The sequence below is a fragment of the Vidua chalybeata genome, chromosome Z (assembly GCF_026979565.1).
Source record: "Vidua chalybeata isolate OUT-0048 chromosome Z, bVidCha1 merged haplotype, whole genome shotgun sequence".
Taxonomy (NCBI): Eukaryota; Metazoa; Chordata; class Aves; order Passeriformes; family Viduidae; genus Vidua; species Vidua chalybeata.
In genome coordinates this window covers 2,512,118-2,522,066 of record NC_071570.1, presented here as the reverse complement: position 1 = coordinate 2,522,066, position 9,949 = coordinate 2,512,118, and the positions used below count along the sequence as shown (strand labels likewise).

Below are 9,949 nucleotides of genomic sequence, written 5' to 3'. Positions count from 1 at the left end.
AAACCATGACATTCCCATGTCTCCAAGTACTTCATTCACCTCCCTTCAGACATGGACAGGATTTCCAAAGTGGTCAGGTCATGAAGCCAGCATTCAGATGCTGCTGTGGGGCTTGGAGCAGCCTGCTCTACTGGAGAGTTTCCCTGCCCGTGGCAGAGGCTTGGAATGAAATATTCTTAAAGGTCCCTTCCAAGCCAAATCACTCTGTGACGTGTGGTTCTCCTTAATGCTTTCCCTAGCAACGTTGGCTGAGTTTATGAAGTTTATGGCAGCCCCTGGGTAGAGGAGCCCCAGAGAGAGACCACCAAGGCAAGAGAGAGGGGACTGGACCCCAGTCTGATCATCATGCTGCATGGGCCTCTGCTCACAGGAAGACACCTACATCAGGGTGCTTTTAGGTGGCAAACAACCCTGCCCCAAGGTCAAAGTGAGTCTATTCTGAGTGCTCAGATCATGGCCAAGTTACAGAAATCCAAAGTGTTAGTATGGGAATGACTGACTTTCAGCCCAGTCTCCAAATCTTGCTTTTCTCCCAATAGACCGGGCAGAGTCAATACAAAGCTTTAATACATTTACTGATACAGGCTCTTTTGTTCCAAATATTATCTCAATCAAGTGGAATTTAGCTCACTTATCTCCTCTGGTAGATATTGAATCCCCAGCTGACTCCACTGCTCAGCTATCCCGCACAAAGGCTTCAGAAGCTGGTGAAAGTTCCAGCAAGCTAAACAGGGCTGATTTGCTATGAACCACAAACCCATTACTGCTTTTCTCAGGCAAATACAAGCTCAGTAAAGGAAATTACAGGCAGTTCTTTCTTTGTTGAAAATAAGCATTCAGGAATGGTCATTTCAAGCGCAGGATACAGACAGCATAAAATCAGTTTTGAGTTACGTTGCATCACTGCTGGAAACACTCACACCCTGCTCCTTGCCTTGCAGAAGGAGATGATAAATAAGAAGTGGGCTAATACAAATCCATCCATTCAATGATGAGAGTAGAGAAACACTTGCTTCAAAATGACTCCTAAAATTACTATAAAACTATAAACCCTGACAAGTGCAGACTGGGACTGTTAAGCCAAGAGCATGGAAACTTCCCTTAGCTGCCCAAGAAAGGAACATTTCCAGGAGAGAACAGTGCTTTGGCTGATAAATTCAGTTTTTTTCCAACAACATGGGACTGCTCAGCATCAATTATGGCAGTGACTGCAGGTCCTGTCAGGTCACATTCTCATGAGGTGAATATGGAGAACTGAATTGGTGCCTAATTTCTGTCTAGCAAGGCTGTCCCTTGGTTAGATAAAAAATTTAAAAAATAATAAAAAAAAAAAATTAAGGTTGTGCCACAAGAACGATTAAGTAGGTGAAATAAGACAGAAAAGATAGTGAGGAGTTTGGGGAAGGAAGAGGGAAAGCAAAACCCACAGGTTTCTGAAGGGATATGTCAGAGGATGGACCAGGTTCTTCTCAGTGATGCAGAGAGCAAGAGGAACAGGGAGAAACTGATGCTCAGGAAGTTCCATCTGAACATGAGGAAGAACTTCTTCACTGTGCAGTGACCAAGCACTGAAACAGAGACCAGAGAGGGTGTGGAGTCTCCCTCACTGGGGATATTCCAGAGCAATCTGGACAAAATCCTTTACCCTGTGCTCTGGGATTACCCTGCTGGAGCAAGGACCCACTGTGGTACCTTCCAGCCTGAGCCATTCTGTGATTCATCTTGAATATAAGCCCAAATCAACACCAACTGCTTTGAAGCTGTGGCTCTCAGAGCTACCTTCAGATGCTTCTTTTTAGCAGGATGCATTTACCTCAGCAGCACTAATGGCTGTTTGCACTTCGCTGCACCTCCAGCTGGGAATTCGCTGATTATCCTCAATATTCACTTCATGTTGATTCATGCAAAGCACCAATCACTCTGGCTTCTCCTGAAACACTTTGGAGTGTGTTTGTCTTGGAGCACCTGAAGAGTACCTTGACATTTATGCGAAATACTTGGAAGTTTTAAAGGGTCTGTGCTGACTGTTACAGGTTGTGTTTGGCAAAACAATGCTCTGTGCATGTGAACACAGCAGATAAATACTTATGATGGTTACAGTTTAATCAGGACCATCCTTTACCCACCACAAAGAGCCTTTTAAATCGCAGCCTGTTTGTTTTTAGTGAGCCACAATTTGTGCAATAATCTCTTGTCATACACAAAGTGAGTCAAATTCTCCCCTCATTCACTCTGAAGCAAATCCTGACTAACTCCATTGACTTGAGCACAATGGCTTTGGATTTGTACCTCAGAACTGTGAGCAAATTTGGGCCTCACACTCTGTGAGAAATTGCCTGCTCTTTATATCCTTCATGGAAAGAAGCTTTTGAGTCTGGCATGGATGCCAAATTAATTATTCAAAGCAAAAGAGAGGGATTTTTTTTTTTTTTCACAAATATTTGGACTGGTTGCACACTGTTACACATTTTGCTATTCAAAGTTTATACAAGGAATTGCAGAATTAATAGCATCTCGCATTTTGAGACTTTGTCATGGACATGAATTAGGGAGGTCTTCTCCTAAGCAAACTTAGTGCTGGTACACACAGGTATCATTATCTTGAGCTCTGAAATATCATTTATCTCTTACAATATAAATCCAAAGCTGAACACTGTCCTGCCTGTTCTCACAGGCAGAGTAGTCATGGTTTGGAGTGTGTTTTACTTCATCAGCTATTGTAAAAATTAACATTTCATTCTCATGCACTGTAGGAAGCCAAAGTTGATTCATATGGTGCTCCAGCTACCACTTAAAGAGTATTTTTGCCTGAGCACTACCAGGAAAAACCACCTTAGGTCTTTGCTGGAACAGTAAAGTATCATTAATTTAACAATCAACATCTTTTTTATTCAAGCTTAAATTGTGTTGGAGGAAAACACTGTGCCTCAGGGGAGAGAGACACTCACAACAGAAACCTGTTCCATTTCTTTCATCGTCTCTTGGAGGTAGGAAGGACCTGCCAGGACATGGGGTGCCTGTGAGTCACCACTATTGACAAGAACATTAGAAATTTCTGTCCAATGGGAGGTGTGCAGCACAGCCTGGGCAAAATATGAAATTGATTTTATCTGCAGCACCGAACAAAGTCTGCGGTAGAGCAGTGTGTCTGCAGAATGCAGCTGGAAGTAATTCCCTGCTGTCTGTCATGTCTGTGATTAGAGGGATGGAGCACCTCTCCTATGAGGAAAGGCTGAAGGCATTGGGAGGGTTCAGCCTGGAGAAGAGAAGGGTCTGGGGTGACTTTCTAGTAGCCTTCAATTACCTGAAGGCAGCTTATAAAAAATCTGGGCAAAGCCATTGGACAAGAGCCTCGATTGACAGGACACAGGGAAGGCTTCCCACTGCCAGAGGGCAGGGACAGATGGGATATTGGGAAGGAATTGCTGGCTGGGAGGGTGGGCAGGCCCTGGCACAGGGTGCCCAGAGCAGCTGTGGCTACCCCTGGATCCCTGGGATTGCCCAAGGCCAGGTTGGACAGGGCTTGGAGCAGCCTGGGACTGTGGAAGGTGTCCCTGCCCATGGCAGGGGGTGGAACTGGATGAGCTTAAAGATCCCTTCCAACCCAAACCATTCTGTGGCTTTATGTTCTATGTCATCAGTCTCTAACAAGATCCCACACTCTTCTTGTCACCCAGGCAGAGAAAAACCAAGATCAAGGAGAAACCCTCTCCTTGCTGCCAGCCTTGACCCCAATGCCCAGGTAGGAGGAAGAGCAATTTCAACAAAGATTCTTTTGTTGCCCACTCCTGCCCAGCATCCCTGGCAGGAGCTGGATGTTGGATGTTCCCTGACATGAGCAGGGCAAGACATTTCTCACAGCCTTTTCTTTCCGGGGAACGGCTGAGCATGTTTTTCCCAGAGAAAAACACACCCACATCAACGGTGTTTCAAAACCGCTTGGCCTGAGGCACTGAATCCAACAGGAATGTGTTCAGGAGGGAACAGCTGGCAAAGCCACTGAGTCAACAGCTGGCAAAGCCACCAGCAGGTGAGGCCTGGATGGCACTGTGAGCACGGACAGCTGCCCCACAGCGGGAACACTGGCTGCGAGCCCGAGGGGACGCTGCACCCTTGGCAGCTCTGGGGTGAGGAACCAGCACATTTGGCTCCTGGGAGCTGATTTCTAGCTGTGCTTCATGTTGATGCTTGGCCTAAGCAGGGAATGGTGCCTGACAGAAGTTTGTGATAAATACAAGTTATGTGTGTTACTGATATTTACATCAGCATTGTTGGAGGTCGTTATGAGTTAGGTTGGGTGAGGTTTGGAGCAAATGAGTCTAGTGGTACTGGAATTATGTAACCTCCAAGGTCCCTTCCAACCCAAACCATTCTAGGATTCTGTGATTCCAGGAATAAATAGCAGCTCCTCAGTTTAAGTAGTCATGGCGCAGAGTTTCACTATTCAAATAGCACTGTAAAAAGAAATACTAAAAAAGAAAAAATTGCTATAGCCTTTCCACCTCCTACCTCTGCCTTCTTTACAAATATGTCTTAATTAACACTTACGGTTCACAGAGAAATTCTGATTGAGATATTACTACAATACAGATGTCAATGAAATGCAGACCTCCAAACTGATGCTGAAAAATACAACATTTCTGAACATCAGGTGACAAGGTGCCAAAAAGACCTAGTTTTCTACAACCACATTCAATTATAGCAACAATGCACAACTCCTCGGTGATAAGTGTCCAGCCTGTCTTGCAGTGCATGTAAATCAATCAACAAAAGCCACAATTATTATTTTCAGTCTTTCTTTAAGCGTTGCCATTCAGGTATTCGTGTCATTGTGTTGCGAGGAACAAAATCCCCTCTGACAATGCCTGGAGAAATAGCTGCACCCACAAGGCACTGATAATAAATACATATTTCTTGGAGCTGCAGTAGTCAGCCAAGAGGATTTGGCTGTTGGCTGTTAACCAGACAAAATTGTGTTGTGAATCTGGAAGCTACATCCTGATTGCAACTTCGACAGCTAAAACAAACCCTCAGTAAACCACCACATCCCAGCAGTGATCAGAGGCTCTTGACACCAAACCCACCATGAGTCTCTGCTTTCCTAGGGCTCAGATGGATAAACCACCTCAGCTGAGGCTGTAGTATTTTCCAAGGCTGGAATAAAATACTGGTTTGCCCTGGCCCCCTCACTGTGCTTAGGCACTTGTAGCTCAGTATTATTTTTTTGCCCAGACTTTCCATCCTGATGGATGTAATTCTGCTGTTTTAATGGAACAGTATTCAGACCTTAGTCCAAATTCCCAGGGACAGGATGATAAACAGCTTCACAGAGGGCCTAGAAGATGTATATTTAACAAAGTATAAATGGGAACAAAACTAATGATCCTTAAAATATCAATGCGGTCCTGAAACTTGGAATTTGATGTACCAGTGGAGGAACTGATGTACCTGTGAGCAAAAGCATCTCCTCAGTTCTCTTTCTGCAACCAGAGAATGAAAAACTACCCAGGCAAAGCTTGGATGTTTTAAAGATATAGGAATCTCAACTCTTAAGGGAGGAAAGAGAAAAGGGAAGAGGGGTACAACAGAAGAGGGAAAGGTTAAAACCCCCAAATATTCTTGAATTATTCCAATGTGATCAAGTTCTAGTCTTGCATCCTTTAAAGGTCACCTTCCTCCTTGGATGCTACAGAAAACTGAATCCAGACTGATGGGATACCTGGGCTGGGGAGAACACATCCAGGACTGAACATACTGAGCTGGATTTAACATCTATTCTCAGTGCAAACTCGTTCAGCTCCTCTCCAGGAGCTCTCAGGTATTTTCTATTCAAGTCCAAACTCAAACACTCAATCTAAAAGGTACCCACAGGCAATCAAGGGTATAAAACTGAGCTCTATAAAACTGAACTCACCACTCCATTCAGAGCTGATTGTTTTGGGTGTGAGGAGAGCAGCAGTGCCGGGAAGCTGCGGCTCCTGCTCGCGGGTGCGGGTTTCACATCAGCTGTGCCGTGCCTTTGGCAGCTTGGCACCCACAGCTGTTCCTGGATGCTGTTTTTGGGGCTGCCAGCTGGACTGAGCCATCCCAAGTGGATCATGTGTGCCTAACAAGAATGAATCCTGCATATGCTTGGGGTCCTGCCCTGGCAAAGGGAGAGGTGGGGGAGCACAAGTGCTTGCTCCCCGCAGCTCTGTGCCTGCACTTGGCCAAACACACACCTGCAAAGGAAAGGTGACATCTGCAGACCTCCAGATACCAGCAAGAACTTGCTCCAAAAAGGTTTATTTGCATTCATCTGCTTTATGACACTGATTTTCCACACCAGTGACTAGTGACATCCCTGCTGCAAGTGGATGGCTCATTATGGACTATGAAGAGCTACTGTGATTCCTTCCAAAGCCCCTCTCCCAGCATTTTAATCACTCCCTTCCAATTTGTAAGGCCCAGTTGCAGCATGACACCTCCAGGCAACTTCAGTTCTCCCGTGGGAATACACAAGTGTGTAGCAGGGGGGGTCTAATAGACAGGCACAAAGACTTTTTAGCACCTACATAAAAGTTATTATCAAGTGCTCCTGAAACTAATCAACACTTCAGTATCACAACTAACTTAGTATTGGCTTGTTCTGTCACACAGTAGTGAACTTCTGTGATGGTTCATAGAATCATAGAATGGCCTGGCTGGGAAAGGACCTTAAAGACAGAGTCCCAAGTCCCTGACATGGGCAGGGACACTTTCCACTAGACCAGGTTGCTCCAAGCCCTATCCAAGCTACCCTTGTACACTTTCAGGGATGGGAGATCTTGTGCTTCACCCCCTCCACAGTGAAGAATTTCCTCCTAACATCTAACTCTAAACCTACCCTCTCTCAGTATGAAGTCATTCCTAATTGTCCTCTCACTCCAGTCTCTTGTAAATAGTCCCTTTCCAGCTCTCTTGAAGGCTCCCTTCAGGTACTGGAAGACCAAATTAGGTAGTTCCAAAGCCTTCTCTATTCCAGGCATGTATGCACATCTAACAAACACTTAAAATTATCTAAACTTTTCCGAATACTTATTTTCTGTGGTCATTTCCAGCTGTGAGAGATGCTGGGATGCAAGCAGATGAGATCCGTAACTCCAAGGAGAGTTCAGAACCTCCTTCTCTCAGTAGCACAGTTTGCATCTCCCAACGGATCACGAGACATAAAATTGCCACTGGCACAAAGCTCTCCTCAGAATGTTTTACGCCCAAAACCCAAGCTCGTTTTAGTGCCAAGGAGTAAAAATAATATCTGTCTTCCAAAGAGGAGTCCTTGTTCATCCTGACTCAGAATATTAATCAAAGCCTCATCTGGGGAAGATCAGTGGGCGCAGGGTGCACACAAGGTGATTCTGCAACTGGTGATTGTCCACAAGGGCATCGCTGCAGTTCTGCACAGAGCACAGGGACAGAGCTGGCCACAACACAGCACTTGCTCTCCTCCACTGCTGCTAAACTGCATTAAACAGTGCTTAGCAATAAACTCAGCATGTCCTGAATGCTTTTCCTGTGTAACCCTTTGCAGCAGTTGCCAGAGGAACATGATCACGACGATGGTGTGACAAATATAACGCGATAAATCCAATGGCACACACCAAAGGAAGTGATGAGCAGCTTGAATATCTATTTACAAATCAACGGTGGCTGTTTCCCCCTTCCTTCACCATTTGAGGCAACATGTTAACAAAAACATGCATTTTTTTTTTAATGGCTGTCTTCATGTTATGATTTTCACACTGCTAAGATCACTGAAGTCCAGCTTGACCCATTGTGCAAGAAGGACAAAGCAGCAGACTCACAGAGCTCCTCAGGTTAGAAAAGCCCTCTAAGATCATCGAGTCCAACAATTCCCTGACACTGCCAAGCCCACCAGCAACCAATGTCCCCAAGTGCCACATCCACATGGTTTTTTGAACACTTCAAGGGATGGTAATTCCACCACTTACTGATAATATGCATAATAATATCCATAATATCTGTATCTGAAACTTGGTAGGAAAAAAAAAATGGAAAAGTGAAAAGAAAAATAAGAATTTGACTACACTAAAAAGGGAAGCTTGTAGTTCTCCTGAGACATCAGCATTTTGCTGTGACACGGGACAGGAAGGAGCTTTCCACCATCTGTCACACCCTGTGCATGTCTGGGCCTGGACTCACCAAAGTGACAGCTACTGATTCAGCCAGAGAGAAGGCACATTTATTGGCATGAAAGCATGTTTGGAAAGAGAAACATTTTCTTTCTTCCTACCAACACAGAGATATCCATGCCTTTGGCAGGAATCACCCAGAAAACAGAGAGACATATTTGGTCCCCTCCTTCAAAATTCTGTGGCCACAAAATTGAGTGGGAGGATAAATAATCATGCCAGTCTCACTCTTCCCTATCACAGATAAGGCCTGAGATATCAAGAGAAAGGTATGGGGGGAAAAAAAAAATGTAAATTCCTGTAAAGAGTTTGTGTCTGAAAGAGACCTGAACCTCAGGCATCTGTCACCTGTAGAAGTTTTAATGATGGTTTGGGCAGCCCGGGAGCTGTGTGAACAGTCTCTGGATACCTACTGCTCTTTAAAGCCATTGATTCCTCTGATTAAATGCTTTCTACACAACGGGCCATTTGCACTGTTATTGGCAGCTCAAGACCATGGAATAGTTTGAGTTGGAAGGGACCTTAAAGATCATCCAGTGCCACCCCCTGCCATGGGCAGGGACACCTTCCGCTATCCCAGATTGCTCCAAGCCCTGTCCAGCCTGGCCTTGGACACTGCCAGGGATCCAGGGGCAGCCACAGCTGCTCTGGAAAACCAGTGTCAGGGCCTCACCACACTGACAGGAAGGAATTTCTGCCTTATGTTCAATCAAACCTACCCTCTAAGTTTAAAGCCATTCCCCCTCGTCATGTGACTGCAGCCCTTGGTAAAAAGCCTCTCTACATCTTTCTTTTAAGTCCCCTGTAAACACTGAAAAGCCACAATAAGGTCTCCCTGTAGCTTTCCTTACTTTACTGTAGAAATAACTTTGCGAACACTTATTAATAAATAACCAATCTCATTAACACCATGATCACAGGAATGGACAGCAGCTGCAATTTAGTTAAAAATGCCTGCTGTCTCTGCTTTAATTTTCTTGGATACACTATCACTCAGTCACTTGATATCTTTTGTTTTCCTGTCCCCAGGAGCTGGATTTGCCTTGTTCTTCAGTCATCGATTGAACTTGATGGGGGGATCCCTTCTCTTGTTTGCTAGTACAATAAGATAAAGAGGACATCAGATGATACAGGCAGCATTAACTCCCTGATGATAAAACATTTATAACGTCTCTCTTTTCTTTTTTTACAGCAAAAGGAATCACAGCTTGTGGACTGAAATATGTCTCTGCTGAATATTCACCAGCACCAAAGGCAGCTGACATCCCCAAAACTTCTGGGAGGCTTTTGCAGAGGTTCACACAATTCTCCAGAGCCTGACCAGCAGCAGCCATTTCACTCAACGGTCCTTTGGGAGAAAAGAGGCAGCAGCCTCCAAGTAAGTCAGTCACACAAATTCAAATTTATTCAAAATAAATTTGCCTTTTTAAATTCGAAATAGTAAGAATAGCAGTATGAGGCACAGTAAATAGCTGAAACCCTGTCCAACCTGGCCTTGGATACTTCCAGGGATGGGGCAGCCACAGCTTCTCTGGGTAACCTGTGCCAGGGCCTCACCTGCCCTCAGAGCCAAGAATTTCTTCCCACCATCTAATATCAGAATACCACGGAGAAATTATTAGAAATGTTTGCTGTAGCTTCTGTCTTTGAAAAGTGCAAATTATTATTGCTCAACCATATGAAAAAATGTAGTATGAGGTGGGACAGCCTCCCTACCTCTCAGGGGCCATCACAAATGGAGCAGGTTTTGTGCATGGCCTAAATACAGCGTATCTGTG

General features: G+C 44.9%; 1 long non-coding RNA gene across 1 annotated transcript; it reads left to right on the top strand.

The window, feature by feature from the left end:
• The first annotated feature begins 319 nt into the window (after window positions 1-319).
• Window positions 320-9,552, top strand: LOC128802388 (uncharacterized). The gene is made up of 4 exons (XR_008435403.1): window positions 320-427; window positions 2,897-2,987; window positions 3,678-3,742; window positions 9,364-9,552. It is a non-coding gene; the product is annotated as an uncharacterized LOC128802388 (long non-coding RNA).
• Window positions 9,553-9,949: the final 397 nt, after the last annotated feature.